Here is a 16,859-nt window from a genome sequence, read left to right on the forward strand (position 1 = left end):
AGAGACCATTTCAGAGAAATGGACAATTATGTCAAGTGCTGTACAAGGTCAAAAGGGACTTGGTTTTTCAAAGGGCACTGGTGACCTCTGAGAGCCGTCCATAGTAGATGTGGATGGAAATGAGACTAAGCAAGGATTAAAATGGCAGTGAAGAGGTGGACGTGATCTAGATATCCATGAACCACATTTGGAAAGTATAAGTATGGTACTATAGGAGCCTTCTTCATATTTTTTCTGGGTTGGCTGAATGAACACTCAGTATGCACATCTGTGAAGGCGTTTACTTACCTGAGACTCAATTTATGTTGATGATAATTTTAAAAATGTAATCCACTTCTTCTCTTCTTCTTCCACTTTTTCTCTTAAGTAGAGCTCCTAAATATAAAGAAAACATTTGTATTGATCTGATCATAACTTCTACTCAAGCCTATGTCCAAATATGCCATCAATACACTCATCAGTTAAAAAAAAATCCATGAAGCAAGTACTATTATTACTCTCATTTTTAAAGTTAGAAAAAATGAGAGTCAGGAAAGTTCATGTAACGTACCTAGGTGACACTGACACAATAGAGCACATATTTAATTCTCAAGCAGTTTTCTGGAACCAACACTCCTGATGCCAATGTGTGTTGTCCCTGTAAAACCTAGAAAGTAAATAATAAGCATATAATATGATTTGCCCAAGATGAAAGAATCAGTTCCAGAATTATGTTATAGCCTCAAAAATGTTCTATCATATGATGGGCTTTATAAAGGAAAGTGATTTATTTTGGTTAGGTACCCTATACTTATCAAGTACTAGAATATCTCTTTGTCAATTTATTTTTTCTTAGACTTCTTCCCAGGCCCAGTTGAAGAACCATATCCTTTATGAAGCTGCCCCTGACTCTCTTCCTTTTCTAAATGGCTACAGTATTCATGGCCCTTGCCCCACCATAGCCCACTTGGTACATACATTGCATTTTTGTGTATGCTATGACTCCTGGAAATCATGTAAAGTTGTATATGTCTTCATATAATGAGAACTTAATAAATTATTTCATGGAATACATCAAAGACCCAAGACCAAATTAAAAGGTCTACACCCGAAGTAAAAACTTGTAAAGATCCTTTATCCAAGACTTCATTTTATACTCGGCTTGCTCCTCATGGTCTCAGCTCTCCTAGCGTTTCCACATCCCAAGCCAGGCTGCACTGAATTCTTTAAAGCTGAAGCGAGCTTATTCAATCAGCTATAAATATAAATGTTTACTGGAACACAAACCAGGAGGAGCCTATGAGAAAAGTAAAGGAAATAAAGCTTTTGTAGTTATTTTTCTTCTCCAAGGTTCCTATCTCAGAACCAAATATTTAAATACTATTTTAACTGACATTTAAGCTAGCCAGGTTTAACAGTTCTAAAGATAGAAGAATAGTAAACTGGGCCTTAAAGAGAGAGAGAGAAAGAGAGAGAGAGAGATCATCATGGAATGCACATTAAAACCCAAGTTCACCAGCATGAATTTTCTCTTATCCAATTATGACATTGTAATGTATCTATATGCTCGTATGTCTATCTCCTCTGCAAGCCTGGGAACACCTCACAAACAAGGACTGTGTCTTTGCATGTCAAAAGATTAGTCTTCGGTGGTTGTGTCCAACACTAACATCTGCACCCCATCAGACCCCTCCTGGACAGTAACAGGGGCTGGCGTTCATTTAGTGTTTACCGTAAGTCGATCTCTATTCTAAGTCCTTCATATGTACTAATTCACTTGCCTTTTCAAAATCCAATAAAAGAAGGGCTCTAATTAATCATTCCCATTTTACAGATGAGGCTGTGAGGCACAGAGAAGTAAAGAAACTTGTCAAGGCAGAGCCAGAATTTGAAAACAGGCTGTCCTGCCCCAGCCTGCACACTCTTCATCACCACGCTGCAATGCGTCAGTCAGGACAATACTGGGGATTAGAAAAAGTGGGCAGAAATTTAGAATTCCGAACTAAGACCTCTGTGCTTTTAATAAGGGCCTCAGGTGATTCTGATGCAGATGGCATGAGAACCATACATTGAAAAACACAGTTTTAGATAACAGGCATAGAAACATTTTTAAGAACTGGTTTTTTGTCTACTGTTACAGTTCGCCAAGCATTTCCATATATATCATCTTATTTCATCTTCAAAGCACCCCTGAAAAGTAAGTATTACTGTTTCCCATGTGTGAATGAGAAAAGTACGTCTCAGGAAGCTTACTCACGGTGACACTGCTATCAAACATAGATGTTCCAGTTGTAAACCCTGTGCTCTTCCCATGACACTGACGCCCTAACTGACCTTCCTGGTTCTTTCTGAAGTTCATAATCCACCCAATAAACCAAGGATCTCCTTAAAGCATAAATCTCCTGATGTCATTTCCAGGGGATTCTCACTACATTTAGGGAGAATCTAATTCCCTTATGTGGCCTGCAGGGCCCCGCACGATGTGTCCCCTACTTGCCTCCCTCACCTAATCTCCCATCACCACCCCTCCTGCCTGGACTCCAGTAACTATGCACTTTCATTTCTAATCCTCTCATGTCAAGTTCTTTTCTCTAACTAGGCTTTTTCCCCTTTCCTGTTTCTTATTTATTTCACACAGCACCTGAAATTAACCCATTAATTGGTTGATCATGGAGACCACGAAGAAAGTGCTCTTGTCTGACTTGTTTCATACCTGACATTTACAAAGGTGCAGGTCCAAAGACTTCACGCGTAGATCTGTATAATTTTCACAACTGAGAGTCTAGGACCTTGCCTTATGTCACCTGCTAATCAGTGACAGGTGAATTTTACACAGAGGCTGTGCCTTTCACCAGTTACCTGGACTTTCCCTGAAGAAAGTGACCCCAGCACCCCACGTGTTGACATAAGCCCTCATCTCTGTGCCATCACTCTCATGCAGCCCCTTGACCAAGCCACCCATGCTCGTGGTTAAAAGCACCCTAAACAGAGAGTGCTTTGATGAAAGCGTGCACTTTCCCCTTCTTTTCCAGTCCCATCTCCAAAGGAACAAATTTAAGTCAAGGCAACAAAACTGATTAGCAACTACAAAATGAGCATCCAGCATGCCCTTAAGATCAAAGTAATGTCAGAGAATGTAAAATCTAGAATTACTCTTTATTTGGTAGTAATAGTGGAGTGGGGAGGAAGGTGGAGAGAGTGGAGGGAAGGGACCTTCAGAGGTGACTCCACATGATCTCAGAGGAAATACTTCATAATGAGCATCCCAAACCAACAGAAGTAGAAGCCAGTTAATCAAAATGAAGCAGCAAGTGGCCAAGCAACCATTATTTCCCTTCCAGACATCTTACTGGTTTGGAGGTCAAATATCTATTCTTCATCTAGCATAAAAAGCTGCCATTTGGGGGAGGTTGAGTATTTTATTATTATTTTGCTTTGTTTTGCTTTAAGACATCTGCCATTTCTGCGAACAAAGATTTCTGTTCTGTGGTTCCTAATAAGCTTTGCAAGGTGGTTTTCCTGGCATATGAAGAAGTCATTTGAATAATAAAGGCTCATATTTATAATTACATTGAGTTAAATAGATTTGCTTAGCTTAGGGTTTGGGGTTATTCATAAACAGATGTGAGAGTCCAGAAAGCCTCTGTAATTTCAACAGTCTCGCTGCTCTGGGGGTGCTGAAGGGCTTAGAAGCCTGAATGTGAGTGAAAGAAGCTTTCCCCAACTCCCCGAATAATCACCACTGCACCTCAACCCAAGTCTGCTTCTCTCAACCCAATAGGATTCATGCTTACTAGCCAGGTGCCAGCGTGAGGGCAATGAATGAGCCTGGCTCTAAGCTGGGAGCATTCACACCCTAAGCATTCAGGGAGGAGCCTTTTATGCAATGCTTTGCTCTGTTCTCAGAATATAGTCTACAGTCCTATTTGAAGCCTCTGGTTTCAAAAGTGCTAAAAAGAGGTCCCTCATCCAAGGAGCACATTAGGGTCTAGACCTTCCCTGACAGCCACCTCTTTCCTTGAAATGTACTAGCCCTGCGAGCCATCACTCAGATACTTGGGAGGCGATACAGTCAGTTTTGTGCCACATTTTGAAACCTGTAATGTGCTTTCCTCCTTGGAACCACTTTTGAAAAAAATATGTGTGTGAACATGGAATTCTTGGCCACTAATTTTCAATCATCGATGAAGTGGATTCTCTTTGACAAATAAATTTTTACATGAAACCACCATATATGAAACAGGAAAAGGCCAATTTGCTCTAGTTAAAATATCATTTATATAGAGGTTCCCAGACTGTCCTACCTCTATCCCTAGATGCCTCTTCCAAAACCTGGAATTCCCCTGGACCCAGTTTGAAGACCTTGCTCTGAGGATTTGGCCAAACGTCTTGAGCCTCAATCAGGACTTCCCTCATGTACCAGCTAACATGATAGACATCTGTGGGACATTAAATAAGCTCTGAATTGTGATCTCTAAAGCTCTGATAACTTCTGAAGCCAAATCCAATTTAATCTGTGTAGTGGGTTGGATAGTGTTTCCTAAAATTTCATGTTCATTCAAAACCTCAGAAAATGACCTTACTTGGAGTAAGGGTCCTTTCAGATATAATTAAGACAAGTTTCAAGATGAGATAAACCTGGATTACAGTGGGCCCTAAAGCCAGTGAGACTATCCTTTCAAGGCACGGAAAAAGGAGAAGACCCAAAGATGTAAAGAAGAAAGCACTGTAAAGACAGAGATAGAGTTGTCCATGAGCCAAGGAGTATCAACGATTGCCATCAACTACCAGCAGCTAAAAGAAAGCAATGAGACAGTCTCTTCCTCACATCTTTCAAAGGGAACCAACGTGTTAACACCTTGATTTTGGATTTCTGGCCACCAAAAACTGTGAGACAATAAATTTCTTTGTCTTCAGCTACCAAATTTGTGATAATTTGTTACGGTGGCCCTAAGAAAGTAAAACATTGTCTCTCACTTAGAAGGCAAGTATTTGTGGAAGGAATATTTGTCGAGTGAGTATAATCTATCAGTTCACTTTGATACAGTGGCTGACTAAAGAAAATGTTTAGCAATAAGTGTTTGAGGAGGAGAGGGAATGCTCATGATAGGGGCCAGAAGAAACCCATTTTTCCTTCGCCTTTAGTCCAAGGCAAGACTCAGGCAGAGCCTCCAAAGGACCAAATGATCGTGTGGTTCATGGACAAAGAACTATCCAGGGAAGATGAACCGATGGCTATTGCTTCTGGCTACCTGAGGAATAACAGTAGCTCCCAGATGCTTTCTCAAAGATGCCCTGACATCTTTGCCCTTTGAGATCTTTGACACAATGAGAAGCCATTCTTTTTGTCTTTGGCAGTCAAAAAAGTACAAACGGCGTACAAGACACAGATGGGAATTGGTAAAATATTTATATAATGTAGACAAAGACGATTTTAAGGAAATTATTTTTCAACAGATTTCAACAACAGCTACAAAGTTCTTACGGCTTCTTATAAGGTGCACCATATTGCCACCTTGGCTTTCACTTTGTTTAATCCATGATCATCCAGTTTTCTTGGCTGTGCTTTGTGTGCACACTTTTCACCTGTTTTGTGCCTCCATGCTCCTCGCCTGACACAGTTTTATTCTAAGGCAGTATACCTAATGGCTAAATTTCTACTTATTTAATGTCCCTGAAGAGTTCTTGGAATGTAATGAAGTAACTGCTTTCCCTGTAATTTATGCATACATTTATATACTGAACTGTAGTTTAATCAAACTCCTTTGCCTTGTGTAGTATAATAGCAATATCTAATGAAAACATATGAAGTATGTGTTTCATAATTACCCCAGACAGCTCATTTCGGTTTGCTTCCTACTTAATCCCGAAATTCCTATCTTCCTGCACTGTAAACACTTTCCTTCCCTTCTCATCAATCTCAGTTATGTAAATGAAGCAGGGGCGGTGGCACAATTACTTTTTTTCTGGATGTTATCAAAGGCCCTATTCTTAGAGAAACAGCTGACAAGGGCACCCGCTAAAAATGATCCTTTTGTTTTCTGGAAAGGCGAAGCAGACCTAAAGTAGGGAGAACTTTGCACAAACCCTGGAGAACCAGTGCCAGGGGCCATAATGCCCATGTGCTTGAGCGTGGTAATCCCCATAAGGCTGGCTAGCCCTGCAATGGCCGTGAGCCTCACTCTGTGCTATACTTTCTACAGAGCACAACTGGAGAAAAGCCATCCCAGTAAAATTACTTTCATGGACTGAAAGTAAATCTCTGACTGAGTTCAGAGCGTCAGCATCGTGAATGGTCCTCTGACTGCCGAAATAAGCACACCAGCCATCAGAGAACCTTGAACTTCCTGCTGTATACATGTGTATCCTCTGTGGAGATCTAGATTCACTGCTGGTTTCCAATCCACTGGGGGGGTGGGGGGTGGGGTGGGGAGGCAGCACGTCGGCAGAAAAAGTGACAGCTCTCTTTAGGTTTCAGTACTTGTCTAAGTGTCTTTTTCCTTATTCCTTTTTATGAGAAGGATTCCTTTTCTGTCTATTCCTTCTAATATCCCTTCTAATACTTCTCGTTCTTCACTTTCACTGTTCTGGAGGCCTGCGGATGGAACACACAAATCATGGGACCATGGAAAAACATACTAAGAGTTGAAGCCAGATATTCCCAGCACCCACTGACTGCGATCTCAAGTAGGTTAAATGATCTCTGAAGCTTCAGTTTTCTCACCTGCAAAATGGCGATCACGCATCTATCATTTCAAGTCACAGTGAGAACAAAAAGCCTGGCATGGTGCTAGGCACTCCAAAAAGCTTTTCTCCCTTTTGTCTTTCTAAGCAGTTTTCTTCCTACCACGTAAGACATTCATTTGCTTGATAAACACTAATGTAACACTTCTTTTATAACAGGCGCTTTGCCAGAATCTGAGATAGAACGTAGTCATTGGTCACATGAGTCTGACTGTCTGGCAGGGAAGGTAGACTGATGACAAATGATACAAATTGTATTTGCATATTCTATGTGCTCTAAAGCAAAAGCACAGAAGGTGCTGGGATCATTAACTAGGTAAAGACAGGAGAGGGAACGTGGGGAAACGCTCCTCACAGAGCATTTGGTCAGCACAGATAAAGGCCTGTGGGCTGAGAGAAGCAGAAAGCTTAAAAACACCTCCAAAACTCTCCAGGATAAGAAGTTTTCAGGCTTCTCATAAAGATCTCCAGAGAAGAATTTTGCACATGTTCCCCTGACAATCTACTCTAGTGTTTTCTGGTGTTATTTTGTTGGGGGGAGGGGGACAATATAAAATTACAGGAAACTTGAAACTAGCAAACTGTTCATAGAATGTATCGCCAGGTAATATGTGGCAAGATGATTTGAATTATTAATTTGTGTTTTATCCTCATTGAATTTCCTCTTTTCCTTTTGAATGAAGTCAGTGTAGGACCTGAAGTCAGGTCCTACACTCTATTACTGCATTGAAGGTCTTTATTTCAAAATATAAGAAAAATTTACTGGGATATGAATTCTGGAAGACTGACTAATTTGAAGAGACTACGCTTGTGGAAAAGAGATAGAGGTAAAGGTAGAAGAAAAGTCAGGAGGAGAAGGAGAAGGAAAATGAAAATGGAAAATCTTATTAATATCTAAGATTACATTCTCTGTCATCACTGAAGAAATGGAATTTAGTTTGGTTTAAAGAAAATGGAGGAATGTGATTGTTCTTGTGTTTTAGTTTTGTAGAGTAAGATTCACACACTCCACTTACTACAATGGGGAAATCATTGTTTAAGCTGAAAATCTTTTGACGTCTTCAATATCTAGAACTTTCTATGTGATGTACAAAGGGGACGCTGGGCTGTGTTAAAGTCAGCACTGTTGTAGGTCTATGTTAGAAGGCCCCACCAAGCCTGCTGTCCTCAGTCCCTCCTGGATACTTCATACCCATAGACTAGTCTTCATTACAGGGATGCCATGACCAGCCATTACACAATTTGTAGATAACTGGGTAAAATGTCATTCTCATACAATCCATTTACCTGAATGTCTATTCTTTTTGAGATATAAAACCAGTCTACTCATTCGCTATTCTGTGTTTTCTTACGTGATGGTCAGTCAAGTGCAACCACAGGAGGAGACACAGGAGAGTCTTAGGAAAACAAAGTTAATTATAGTCATAGAACCTAGGGAGAGGTCCCTCCATGCCAGGCAGGCTCCGAAGGGAAGCACCATGTTTTGGTCGGGTGACAGAAGCAAGGGGAAAGCGGAAGCAAGAGCCTTTATTGGGGTTTCTGCAGGAAAGACAAGGCAGGGCAGAGAAACAGGTTAAGGTCCAGTTTGAATAATTTCAACGAACTCTAAACTGTAAGAGTGGTCCCTAGGTGCCTGGTACCTGACCCCAGGATGATTTTTTTTTCAATGTGTATTCATTTTTTGAGAGACACAGAGAGACAGGGCATGAGTGGGGGAGGGGCAGAAAGAGAGGGAGACACAGAATGCCAAGCAGGCTCCAGGCTCTGACTGTCAGCACCTGAGCCGAAGTTGGACGCTCAACCAACTGAGCCACCCAGGCTCTCCAGATCCTAGAATGATGAAGGCAGAGAACTATTGCCTCCTAGAGAGTATGGGCCAGACAGATGAGGTGTGGCTCTAGATTGGTTAATCTGCTAATCAAAGGCATGCTTTTGCCATTTCTAAGAACTGGCTAATCTAGGGAGGGACAGTCTCTCCCTAGTCAGAAGTGTTATTTAAGACCTCAAAAAACGCCATAATACACAAAACACACACACACACACACACACACACACACACACATATTCACTGTGCATATATTAAACTCATCTTATGTAAAGATTTATTTTACATATGTAAAACCCATATGACTAGAATTTAAAAAAATTTTTTTTAATGTTTATTTATTCTTGAGAGAGAGAGAGACAGAGTGAGTGCCAGTAGGGGAGGGGCGCAGAGAGAGAGAGAGAGAGAGAGAGAGAATCCAAAGTAGGCTTCAGGCCCTGAGCTATCAGCACAGAGCCCCAAGCGGGGCTCACACCCAAGAGCTGTGAGATGGGGACCCCAGCCGAACTCAGACGCTCAACCTACTGAGCCACCCAGGCGCCCCTGTTAGAATTTTTTAGTGTTACAGAACTAATGTTTACTGTATCATTATTCATTTTGTGAGGGCCTTTTTAAGAATTGTGCAACTCATCCTACTTTCAGCTCTGAGGTGAGTATGTTCTACCTTGAACCTGGCAGAGTCCATTCACCCTTTTGCTTGGGTTTTTCATAATTCAGGCATTGGTATCTCACCCTTACAGCACATGCACCGACTCCTTCCCCACTCTGTGTGGGAGTCCTGATTGGCTCAGCCAATCACCACTCAGGTTCCATCCTCCTGGCCATGGTGATTGGTTCAGAGAATGTGACCAATTGGACCAATCAGACGCTTGGATACATCTACTAAGGGCTTATGTTAAGTTTACTTATGAGAACTTAGGCTAGACGCTGCTTTTTCCTGTTAGACTTGAATAAGGAGCAAATAGTTCCCACCGGCTATGGGCAGCCAGTTTATGGTTAGGGAAGGCAGAGAGGACAGAAGGGAAGAAATGTGTTCTTTGGAGGTCATTGTTGATCCATGAGATTAATCTTCACCCAGTGCAAGATTTATTTTACTTACATAAGACACCCGCACCCCACCCTTGCCCAGCCTTTTTAAAAGTCAACCGGACTCAAATTTTCTGTTACTTGCAATTAAAAGCTGCCTGGCACAAGGTCCTTGTTTTCTTTCCAACATCACTCTATTTTGATTCTGGTGCTAACGGAGTGAAGGCTTACTCAATTTCTTCTCTTTTGTGTTACAGTAAACCAAACAGGTGAATTAGAAAGGTGAATTGCAGCTTTACCAAGCAATGAATTTTGAGTAACGTAATAGCAGCCTTTAAGAGGAAAAATGGGCAGAAATGTATAATTATTATATGTGTGGCAAAAACATCCAATTACACAATTTTATACACACTCACACGCTCTAACTTTGCTCCCCTCCGTCTGTCCTTACGCAAAGGCTCCCCTGGATCTCTGGGATGGCCGTGCCAATGACCGTTTCCTTGGTGGAGCGTAGCATTCTGATCCCACAGCTCAGGACCTGGAGGCCTCTCAGCTATGCCAGCCCTCAGGCCACGGGTTTTTTAATTCTTTCCTCATAAAGGAAGAAAGTAGGGGAAGCCAACCCCCAGAGAATGAGAAAGAAAATAAAGAAGCCCAATAACTAAGTAAAAGAAGAAGAGAAAAGGTCAAATAAAAGGTCAAAGAAAAATATTTTCTAACTGTCATGCTTCACTCTATTCTTTTGTCCTTTCACATTCTCAGTCTTTCATAAACTAAGGAGGGAAAATGAAAATTAGTTTCATTAGATACACCACTTTTGTTGGACTCAGGCTTGAGTTGATCAAATGAGGCAGCTGAACGGAGAATGAATCTTCCCTGTGATTAGCTCGCACTCTTGAAGTAGCCAGGCACCTGTGAGGATAGGGGGTGGAGAGAAGATAATAATTGGGCTCTCATCTTTTCTAATTATGTATGTTTCAAGTGCATGTGAACGGTGGGGTTTGAGAAGGCTACATAAAAAAGAAAATTCAGTCGTGAACACTTCAGTCATTAAGTCTGGTATTCAAAAGGAGGGAGGGATAAAATTTTGAACAATGGAAGACTTGAGAAACAGATACCCCAAAATAATACTGTTTACTGAAAATTAGCACAATTGTTTATTTATTTCGTATCTTACAGCATCTTTATCTTACCAAATAATTACCGTAGCTATTGACGAGACACCCTGCAAACTGTTTTCTGTCCTTTGTTTACAGTGCCTCTGAAGTTTCCAAAAAAGTTAACAATTCTTTCCTTTTTATATTCAATTTTTCAAGTGAATATGAACAGTAAATGCAAAGACTCCAGTGTGCTATTTATGTGTGTGTGTGTGTGTGTGTGTGTGTGTGTATTATGAGGGAACGTTAACAAAATATCAGGTGTTATAGAAATTTTATTTAATTTTAATTTAATTTAATTTAATTTTTTTAATGTTTATTTATTTTTGAGAGAGGGAGCACAAGTCGGGGAGGGGAAGAGAGGGAGACACAGAATCCAAAGCAGGCTCCAAGCTCTGAGCTGCCAGCACAGAGCCCAATGCGGGGGCTCGAACTCACAAGCAGTGAGATCATGACCTGAGCCAAAGTCAGATACTTAACCAACTGAGCCACCCAGGCTCCCCTTTATTCTTTTTTTTAATGTAGAAATGTGCCTAAGAGTCTGTTCCTCTGGTCTTACATCTTAGATTTGGGTTCCTAAGCAGAATATAAGCGAATTTATTCATTTTCTCCTTGATATGTTGTCTACAATTAGAATATAGGGGCACCTGGGTGGTTCAGTCATTTGAGCATCTGACTTTTGATTTGGGCTCAGGACATGATCCCAGGGTCATGGAATCAAGGTGTTGGGCTCCTCACTGAGCATGGAGGCTGCTTGAGAGTCTCTCTTTCTTTCTCTCTCTCTCTCTTTCTCTCTCTCTCTCTCTGCCCCTCTCCCCTACTCACACATTTTCTGTCTCTCTCTCTCAAAAAAAAAAAAAAAAGCTACACTTCTAACAAATCCATATAGAGAGGTGCACTTTTAATAAGGGCTTTGGGGTCCAGACACCTTTTCTACCCCTTATTAAATGGGAAAAAATATTTTTTCCCAATATAACTACTAATAATTTTGATTTGAAAGATACATTGATAAAGCAAGATTTTTTTTTAAAGCAAACAAGTAGTTACCGTGCCAACAGCCTGTATCCCCATGAGGATGGATAATTTGGTTCATCGATGCTTTCCCATCACTTAGGATAGGGTCGGCCATATGTCACTAATACTTAACATGTCATCAAGTATTTATTGAATAAATATATAAATACATTTTTTTTCAACATGTCACTGTCACTAAATGTCAACTATGGCCAATTACTGTTTAATCTTTCTCTACCCATGGCTTTCTACCAGGCTTGGGTAGGATAGTTTTATCATCTCACCCTGAATACCTGTGTCTAGACAAGAGCCCTTTTGAAGTGTAAATACTGCTAGAACTAAAGCTACATTTGGCACAGAAGAAAAAACAAAAAACATTTGGTCTTTTTTCTCTTACAGATTGCTACTTCCTAGAGAAAAAAGCTCTCTCTGCCTGCTTGCAGCCAGCCAGTTGGAGGAAAGGCCCTAATTATCTTTCTAAGTTCTGGCACTCAGACTCTATTTCCTCTTTTGGCTTAATACCAAACAAAATGTGAAAGGAATAAAAAAAAAAATCAACAAGGCAATAATACTCTTGTGTGTGGAACATAATCAGAAAATTACTTTCTTGCTACCAAATACTGATATAAATTCTATTCCATTTGATCAGAAGTTTTGAGATTTCATACAATGCTTAGATTTACAATTAAAACCCAATTAGCATACCACATTTCCCTGTTATAGCAAAGAGTCTTTTGAAGGGAACATATCACCTTCAATTGCAAAATGATCTCTATTACCAGAGTTTAATTCTAAGCATATTTGAATAGATATAAAACAGTGACTCTGTATTTCTTCCTGTTGTTTATCACAGCCTACTTTTCTGTTTTGAAATCAGAATTTTGTTGTCTTTTTTCTCTCTTTGTAGCCTGCTTTATTTCTCCCTCTACTCTCCATGTCCCAACACCCTCAATTCCTTGAGCTATTTGTCTACAGTTCTCACCTCCCTCCCCAAACTGACCTCACCATTTTTACATCATTCACCTTTTGAAGAAGGGAGAAGTTGGAGAGGGTGGTATGCAGCTTTCTATTTTTCTGTTTCTCCTGAGCAGTAGTCTCACTAAAGAAACCTCTATTAGTAAGACAGATCTCTGCTATTAGAGAAGAATGCTGGAAACTTTATATACTTAACTTAAAGAAAACTATGAACATTTACATCTTCTCTATTGAATTAAACACATAAAGCAACTCAAAACCAAAGTTCACAGCTAACAGCATATTTTCTTACATTTTATTATGTTTTATGAACATGATTAGCAATTAGCAGGTGAAGAGGTATGTAACTTGTGTATCGAATCCATTCAAATTTCTTAAAGGAAGAAGCCATGTAAAATATATCCAGCACTGAGCTTGTGACATGAAAAGTTCCCCCCCAAAATACATAAATCAGTGAACTGAGGAGTCAGTGAATCACTCTGGCTGCAGTGTGGAAGATGAGTTGGAGACTGGGCCAGCTGGACCTGGTAAGAATAGGTAGGGGATTTTTAAAGATCTTGAGGATATTGGAGAGGTAAGTGAGGAAGATCTAAAAAGGTAGTAGAGGCGCACCTTGGTGGCTCAATCAGTTAAGCATCCGACTTCAGCTCAGGTCATGATCTTGCAGTCTGTGAGTTCAAGCCCACATCAGGCTGTCTGCTATCTATGCATAGCCCACTTCAGATCCTCTGCCTCCCTCTCTCTGTCCTTCCCCCGTGGGCCCTCTCTTTCTCTCTCAAAAATAAATAAACATTTAAAAAGGTAGCAGAGATGGAAAACAGGGGCTAGACATATGTTAAAGACAGAGGAGGTAAAATCTCTAAGACTTGCATCCAGAGGATGAAAAAGGCAAGTAATCCTGGGTGCCAGCTGGTTTTTCACCTGAAACTTGGAACATTTCAAAAAATTCCATCAACATGGATGTTGATGAGTTTACAAAATTTAGAGAGCACAAGTACTGACCATCACTAACTACTCTCTCCCCCAAATGCTCTTTCCCATGGTGACTTTCTGTCTTTCTACTTCTTGATCCTACTAAGTTAATTTAACAAGGGGGCCGGTAGACACAAGCAAACTAAAACCTAAGCTTCTAACTGAACCCTAAAGATAACCAGTCACAAGCAGCCAACAGGAGTTCCCAAATAATGCATCTAATTAAGCCACAGCCAATCAAATAATTTCTGCGCTTTTCTTCCTCCTCTTCTCTATAAGAGCCTCACCCTCCGCTGCCGCAGGGGGGCGCTCCTAACCACTTAAGGTTTGGCACTGCTTTATTCCTGTGGATTTTTGCTCAAATATATACTTAAATTTTAATATTCCTCAATTTGTCTCGTAACGCTCCCATTTGATCGCCTCCAATTTCCAGAAAAGATTTCTTTTGTTAATTAAATTTAATGTGTTCTTCATTTTAGTTCTTTTACCATTATGGACATCTACTCTGATCACGTCTTGTAGCTGGCCCCAGTATTTTCAGTCACATCCTCTTTCTAGCACAGCCCTCTTCTTCCTCCTCCTTCAGGGATAGCACACACCAGTGTAATCAAGTAAGAGGTCAAGAGACTATTTCTCATTCACTTGCATAGGTTTTCATGGAATCCATTTAGTCTCATGTATTTTCAATTAAAGATATACCATTTCCAAGCTTCCTTTTCATTTTCTTTCCTTTTGTTTTTCTTCTTCACTTTCACTGACCTAGATTCCACACACCAGATGTGTTCACCTGGAACTCAGATTAAACGGAAGGATGTTCACTCCCTGCTCCTTTTGTACCTCAGGTCACAATCTGGAGAATTCCTCTACAGAGAAAAAGGTTGGAAAACATATTTCTAATTCTTAGGAGGAGGTAATTAAATAATTTCCTTTTATGATACTGTCTTTGTTCTCTTCTTGAAAGGAAAGAGCAGCCCCTTTATCACTTTAAACAGGGCAAACTAGTATTTCTAACCCTCCTCCCAAAGTTAATTAACATGTAAATACTTGTCAGTAAAAGGTAACACTTCAGCAATTAGCATATAAATGGGCCAGGGACAATATTCTGCCATAAAGGAGACAGCTTGGAAGATTTTGCCAAATGTATTTGGAAAGAAAAAAATAAAATAAAATAAAATAAAATAAAATAAAATAAAATAAAATAAAGCCTTCATCATTTCCATGCAAACAGTTATGAAATAGAATGTCAGCGGGTGCCTGGGGTAAAGGGAGGAGAACTACCCTGCTTGGATAGAGCAGGGTGACGTTTGCATACACAACTTGATTTTATGTACGTGTTTACTCAAGAAGCCATGACGGAAAGTGACTAATTGTTTATGTCCAGAAAACACATCATGTTTGTCTGATTTTAATGAATATCATCAGCGAAGGAAACAGAAAGCCATAGGTGGGAAAAGAATTTAAGGGCTAATTTTTCCATATTGGCTGTAATGATGAGTACACTCACAAAATTGCACATACAGGGATTGCTTCCACTCAGCCCTGAATTTGTGTTTCAAATGAGGTAATTGTGCACCTAATGATCCGTTTGCACAAGCAATTACCTGATTGGCATATGCCAGGTGAGCTTTTGAGAGATAATAGGACAAACACACTTTTGCGTGGCACCTATCGCATCTTGGTTTGAAAAAATAAAATAATAGCTACATTATATTTGTGACATTCTTATTAGAATTGTGTCTCCACATGTGGATGGGATGTTCGTGCTAATAAAAGGTAAGTCATTAGTCCAGGAGGAAAATAAACTTTGAGCACACTGGCAAGGACACTAGTTACTGTATATTAAAGCTACAACATATCCTGGTTTATGGGGGGGAAACTGAAGATTTATCATCAGAAAACCAGGATTGCAATTTCTATATCAATTCAAGATATCCACATTTAGGCAAGTCACTTACAAAACATGGAATCACAGTTCTTTGAAATGGAGATAATCTTCTTCATGTGGAAACTGAATTTGATCATTATTACTCATTGTGTCTTGTATTACTAGGACTAATATTAAGCAAATCGTGCTGATATTAAATAAATCATGTTGATACTCGTGCCCGGTCAAGGTGAACCCTGGCAGGATCACGTTCGGTGGGGCCGGCAACCTGGGTCCCTCCTCTTTCACCACCTGGTAACAGGTGACCCAGCTCAGTTGACGTTATTCCGGATAGACTCACCCTTGAAGACAGTTTTCCCTGACTTTTTCCAAATCTGATCTTTCTAATCTTCCAAATAAGTCCAAGTTCCAATGGTTGGCTCAAAAGCAGATTGGTTTTCTAAATTTGAGGAGTGGGTACATTTTTAAGGCACTTTGCCTAGGTAGTGTGATTACCATAGGACAGAGGAGAAGATCTGTACGTTAGCCTCCACCTACCCAGAAGCGGGCCTTCTGTTCCCCATACTCTAGAAAGTCACTGTCCAATAGAATTTTCTGTGGAGGATGGAAATGTTCCATAATTCTCACTGTTCAACATGGTAACCACTAGCTACATGTAACTATTAAACACTGGAAGTGTAGCTAGTGGGAACTCAAAAACTAAATATTTTATTTTATTTTATTTTAATTAATAGAAGTTTAAAGAGCCACATAAGACTAATGGTATATTAGAGACTGCTATAGACTGCTATATTTGACAGTGTAGCAAGGGAAAAACAAAACATTTTATCAAGTAATAATTGGACGGTATAGGCTATGAATGTCACTTACTGTCCAGAGTTATTTACTCCTACCTTTCACAAATAGTGAATGCCAATCCTTTTCCATGGCAATCTTTGACATTTTTTAAGCCATCTTCTGTTTACTCCTTGTCATCAAAATAAGCTAAGAAAGAAGTGCACAGATCTAAAGACTGCAGTTAATGTACTCTTATTAGAATCCAGCCTAAAAGCAAAGCAAAACCAAAGAAGCAACCAACAAGGAAATAGGCAGAGTTTTTTAGGAGTCTTTAATACCTGTGATCTGATTGTTGGTGGGCATTAGTTATGAGAATATCATCTAATTGAGATGGACTATTAAGGAATCAGAGTCTGTGACATAACCAAGTATTGAAACCCTTATAACCTAAGAAATATTCCTAATTTGACTGGGCTTTGAAGACATAAACATAGTTTATTACTAA

General features: G+C 40.0%; 1 long non-coding RNA gene across 1 annotated transcript in view; it reads right to left on the reverse strand.

Moving 5' to 3' along the window:
• Positions 1–288: 288 nt before the first annotated feature.
• The window catches only part of LOC132664290 (uncharacterized), a 398,464-nt gene continuing 381,893 nt past the window's right edge, over positions 289–16,859 (reverse strand). The window contains exons 6-7 of the long non-coding RNA XR_009603572.3: positions 551–646; positions 289–375 (exon numbers count right to left, since the gene is read on the reverse strand). This is a non-coding gene — a long non-coding RNA (uncharacterized LOC132664290). The remainder of the gene's footprint in view (positions 376–550; positions 647–16,859) is intronic.

The sequence above is a fragment of the Panthera onca genome, chromosome F2 (genome assembly GCF_046562875.1).
Source record: "Panthera onca isolate mPanOnc1 chromosome F2, mPanOnc1 haplotype 2, whole genome shotgun sequence".
Classification (NCBI taxonomy): Eukaryota; Metazoa; Chordata; class Mammalia; order Carnivora; family Felidae; genus Panthera; species Panthera onca.